Consider the following 5,851-nt stretch of genomic DNA (forward strand, 5'->3'; position numbering starts at 1 on the left):
CAGAGAGAGGGAGAGACAGAGAGCAATCTTCCATCCACTGGTTCACTCCCCAAACAGTCGCAACAGCCAGAGCTGGGCTGATCCGAAGCCAGGAGCTTCCTCTAGGTCTCCCACGTGGGTGCAGGGGCCCAAACACTTGGGCCATCTTCTACCGCTTTCCCTGGCCATAGCAGAGAGCTGGATTGGAAGTGGAATAGCCAGGACTCGAACCAGCGCCCATATGGGATGCCGGTGCCACAGGCAGAGGCCCAGCCCACTACGCCACAGCATAGTTGGCCCCCCAACTTATTTTTTTTTTAAACAAAAGCATTTTCTTCTGAGCCATGGAAGGTCGCATTTTTGTCTACAGCAGTGGAGATACTCCTCAAGGGCACACACAAAGCCTGCGTCACTGTGCTCACATCCGCCGGGTAGGGACTCAGGGCTGTTGCTCGATTTCACATCCCTCCCTTTCTCTGAGTTGAGCTTTCTGCTCTGTCATCACCGGTGTCTGGAGCATCTGCGTCACGGTTGTCTTTGTAGGCGTCTCCTGAGAAGCGGGCATTGATTGGGGGATGACACCGGCATGGGGAAAGGGGCCTGTGTGTGACCCACAGCAAGAAAAGCTTTGGCAGGTGCATCCAAACCCCCCTTCAACAAGAGCAAATCAAGAAACAACTAATGGAAGCCAGTGTGACCACTGCTCCAACGTTCCCACGTCCCTTGCACTTTGACTGCTTCCTGTTCCTTTTCGGGTGGCGTGCCTCCCTTGTGTCCTGTGTAGGGTGACACGCTGCGTGGCCTGTCATGTCTGCCCCATCGGAGAAGAGGGGGACAGCATCACCTGAGGCCAGCTTCCTCGTGTGTGCCAGCGTCTCATCAAATATCATTTAGTTCAAAAAGAAATCCCATTGGGAAACCACAGGCTCACCAACGTCTGAAAACTTGACTTTGAAATATGCAAGGAGCTTTGAAATGGTTTCAATATGCTACAGACTGCATTTAGGAGCTGGTTAACGTGTTTTGACACAGTTCACCGAAAGGGAGGGACTTCAGGCAGTGGTTTTTGAACTTGGATGCATAACAGACTCACCTGGGGACATTTACAAATCACAAATTACAGTACAGATTTACAGGTGGAAAACGGCTGCCGTCTGGGCCGTGCACGCTGAAGTCCTAAGATTATCACTGTAGGATAGTTCATGAGCACCTGGGTTTATAAACATCCCCTCCATCACTCCTCCCTGAGTGAGTCCAGTGTGCGGCCGGGATTGGGAAGTGTTGCTTTGGATCATGGTTTCCTTATCAATTTCTCCTTTTCAAGTTTTGTCTTCTCTGTGTTCCCTCAAACAGTCCCCTCTTTGGATCTGCTTTGATTTCATCTTCTGAAGGATCTTCTGCTACAATGAAGACTTCCTACTTCTCATTTAATAGGGTGTTTTATTCAAAACCGACAATTTCCTTAGACAAGGTTGACTCTATTCCAGAACATTCTACCTGAAGGATTTTAACAATATGTAGCTTTAAGGGCTGCGGCAAGAAAAGACCACAAACTGAGTGAGTGACTGAAACAGCAGAGATGTTTTGTCTCACAGCTCTCAGGAAATCCGAAACTCAGTTGTCAGCAAGGTCGGTTCTTTCTGGGGATGATGGGAGAGAAGGTACCCCAGGCCCCGCCCCCAGACTACGGTGATTTCCCAGCGGTAGTTGGTGTTCCTCGGCATGTGGAAGCAGCACTCTGGCGTCTGCTTTGGTCTGCACTTGGTACCCCTGGTGCGGGTCTGTCTGCGGACTCCCGCTTCAGACGGACGACAGATCGGATTAGGACCTGCTCGCATGGCCTCGTTTGGGTGATCACCTTTGTAAAAGCTCTCCAGAGAGGTCGCGTTCTGAAGTCCTGGGGGTGAGGGTTACAGCCTGTGAGTTCTCGGGGACACAATTCAACCCACAACTACAGCATCAGCTGAATCCTTGGCAAGACCGAAACCTTGACCTTCATCCACAAAGCTGGCGTGCGGAGTTGCAGACTGAGAATCCTCCACTTCGAAGTGCACGTCAGGGAGCTCCTAGACACGTCCGCCTCCTCGTTGTCACGAGCCAGCTCTTCTTCCCTGCTGATGCCATCTGTCCCCACGTTCCTCCCCAGGGACGGGTTGGGCCTCTGCAAGGCCATCGGGACCACAGGGCACCTGCTTCTCGCAGCGTCAGCATGTACCCCTCGGTGCCAAGGCCCCCAGCCAGTCTCTCCATCCTCCCTGGATGCACCACACTGAGTTGGCTTCCTTTGTCAGAGGCTCCTGCTTCCCTGTCCCCACACTGGACTCGCTGTCGGAGTGCCTGGCATCTCGCTTGTCCCTGACGGGGACTGCAGCTGGGACCTGGGGACAACAGCGGCAGGAGTGACCGCTGCCAGATGGCCTGGTGAGTGACTGTGAGGAGAGGGAGCTGCCGTTGCTGAAAGCACCTGTGGGGACTACATGGGTGACAGTGGCCAGGAAGGCACAGCAGAGGTGCAGGTGGTGGGCCTGGGGGCCTCTGTAAGTGCCCACAGATTTCTTAGTTTTGAAACACACTGCTAAAAGTGTTACTGGCACATTTCCCATCTAAAGCATCAGTGGACTCAGAAATGAGGCCAGACATCGCCTAACTCGAACAGGCGCTACGTGGTCCTGTCTAGTCTCGGCTCGGACCATGCAGAGCTGTCCCACAGCTGTCCCCAGGCACGCGCTGAGAGGTTATGAGCAAGTTCTCTCCCTGGGGTCAGATCCCAAACCAGGTGGACTGAAGACCCCTCCCTCTGGCCCACGAGAGTCAGAGATGCTTTGTATCTCTATTAGGAGATGTTAGGAGAGTTAGGAGATGCTTTGCCAACCAGGGTTTGAGATAACATGGTTTCGGGTTCATGTACCGAAACTCGCACAGGCATTTCGTGCCCAGTTAGGTTCAGCCTTCTTCAAAGAGCACAGCTGCCCCGACCCTAGGTGAGCCCAGAGGGGCCAGAGGACAGACCAGCTCCTTCCTCTGTCCCCTCATGACCCAGACAAGCCTGGGTCCCCACAATGGGGCCTAAGAACGGCCTCAGTTCGTGGAAATGGCCAGAAATGACACTGAAAATTTGCAAACCCTGGGAAAGCAAGCAGGTTCGCTTCCAGCCAGAGAATACATCACAAGTCCAGGCGAGAAGAGAGGGTCCAGGGAGAGTCCCTTGCATTTTATGAAACATATTGGAGGCTTCACTCCAAGACGATGGTGATAGCTGTAGAAGTTTCCTGAGGGAGAAAAAATGAGCCAGGATTGGCACATGCCGGTGAGGGCCTCTCTGCTCCCCACAGATCTCGGCAGCTGAGCCATTGCGAGAAGGCTGGAGGTGCCCCTGGGCGCCTCCTAGAACCACGGGGAGTCCCAGCCCCTTCCCTGACCCACAGCAACCCGACGGAAAGCATAAACGCAGCATTGAGGCTGGTCAGCGCCCAGGCTCCAGTACACCTGCTATCAGCCCGCCGACCGTGTCACGTTACCAAAGCTGTTAATCTGGCTTAGGAAGCAGGTGGTTTTTAAGAACTTTTGCTAATACTGTTTTAAATGCGTGTGCACTCAAATAAAGTAAGGCATGCACAGCTCCTCCACGGGTGCCTGCCTGCAGCTAAGGTGCAAGAATACTAGTTATTGTTATTAGTTTTGACAATATTCCTTATTTCAGACCAGACCTGTTATTGAAGGGCGACCACAGTGGGGACTGAACTCTTGCCTCTCAGTGTTTTCCCGTGTGAATTTCCTCCACTTCATTTTCATTTCCAATCTCCTTATCAGGCTGATTCACATCACGGAGTCACCACAGTACTTCCTGGGGAATCAGACCTCCGATTATATTGAATTAGGTGTGTTTTGTTTTGCTTTTTCTGGTTGTAAGTAGAGTGACCTTGGGCAAATCATTGAAACTTCCCCCTCTGCACACTGGCTTCTTTGTCTTTTGCAAAATTCTGCAACTGGACTTCCAGAGAGAATGAGGAGATGGTGGCAGGTGGCTCCGTCCTTGCGTGGGGGCTCTGCCCTGGCGTGGGGGCACCGCCCCAGCTTGGGGGCACCACCCTGGCGTGGGGGCTCTGCCCTGGCATGGGGGCTCTGTCCTGGTGTGGGAGCACCACCATGACATGGGGACTCCACCTTGGCATGGGGGCACCTCCCTGGCATGGGGGCTCCAGCTTGGCGTGGGGACTCCAGCTTGGCTTGGGGGCACAGCCCTGGTGTGGGGGCACAGCCCTGGTGTGGGGGCTCCACCCTGGCATGGGGCCTCCACCTTGGCATGGGGGCACCTCCCTGGCATGGGGGCTCCAGCTTGGCGTGGGGGCACCTCCCTGGCATGGGGGCTCCAGCTTGGCGTGGGGGCTCCAGCTTGGCCTGGGGGCACAGCCCTGGCATGGGGGCACAGCCCTAGTGTGGGGGCTCCGCCCTGGCATGGGGCCTCCTATTGAGAGAGCGGCCCCTGTGCAGGCCCCAGCGCAGGCTCAGCTCTGCTCAGGAGCCGCCTTGTCTGTTTTCCCCAGGTTACTGGGGACTGGCAGCTTCCACAGGGTCTCCCTCCCCAAAGCCCCCAACACCTGACATTGTCTTTACAGATGGATCTCCCAGAGGCACAGCTCCAAAAATGCAAAATTCCCGATTGTTCTTTATTTTTTTTTTGAATCTACTTTTATTTATTTTTAAATGACACATAATAGTGGATGGATGGTGGTAGTTCTAAAAGTTTGTGGGAAATGAAATTAAAAGATAGGCCGACGCCGCGGCTCACTAGGCTAATCCTCCACCTGCAGCGCCGGCACCCCAGGTTCCAGTCCCGGACAGGGCGCCGGATTCTGTTCTGGTTGCTCCTCTTCCAGTCCAGCTCTCTGCTGTGGCCCGGGAATGCAGTGGAGGATGGCCCAAGTGCTTGGGCCCTGCACCCCATGGGAGACCAGGAGGAAGCACCTGCCTCCTGGCTTCGGATCAGCGCAGTGCGCCAGCCGTAGCAGCCATTTGGGTGAACCAACGGAAGGAAGACCTTTCTCTCTGTCTCTCTCTCTCTCTCACTGTCTAACTCTGCCTGTCCAAAAAAAAAAAAAAGATATTTTGGTACAAAAAAAAAAAAACCCTTGAAATTAAGCATACACACGTTCTTCAACAAATTCGTGGAAAATGAATCCATGGAAAACTATGCATGATTTAGATTTTTTTTCACACCAAAATAAGCTTACCTTTTAATTCTATTTTCCATGACTTTTTTTTTTTTAAGTGATTTATTTATTTGAAAGGCAGAGTAAGAGAGAGAGAGAGAGAGGGAGAGACACACACAGAGAGAGTTTTCCATCCACTGGTTCACTCCCCCAAATGGTTGCAACAGCTGCGGCTGGGCCAGGCCGAAGCCAGGAGGCAGGAGCTGTCCTACATGGGTGCAGGGGCCCTCCTACTTGGGCCGTCCTCTGCTGCTTTCCCCAGGTGCACATTAGCAGAGAGCCGGATGGGAAGTGGAGCAGCCGGGACATGAGCTGTCACTCGTATAGGATGCCGGTGTTGCAGGCGGCAGCTTAACCTGCTAAGCCACGACCCCTCCAAGGCCTTTGGGAGGTCCAGTGTGATATTTTGATGCATAGATATAATGGATAACAATCAAATCCAGGTAATTAGCATCTGTTACCCCAGACGCTTACATTTCTTTATGCGAGCAACACTAAACCCTGCCCTGCTCTGTGTTGCAGGTGGGGACTTGCCATCTTGTGCGCAGTCTGTCTTCCCGTAGTTTGATTCTACAGTTTCCCCATTGTTTCTTCGCTGCCGTGACTTAGCCACCTTCTCTCTTGGTTCTCTGAGCTCTCAAGGTCAGGAACAATGGAGCTGG

The sequence above is a fragment of the Lepus europaeus genome, chromosome 17 (genome assembly GCF_033115175.1).
Source record: "Lepus europaeus isolate LE1 chromosome 17, mLepTim1.pri, whole genome shotgun sequence".
NCBI lineage: Eukaryota > Metazoa > Chordata > Mammalia > Lagomorpha > Leporidae > Lepus > Lepus europaeus.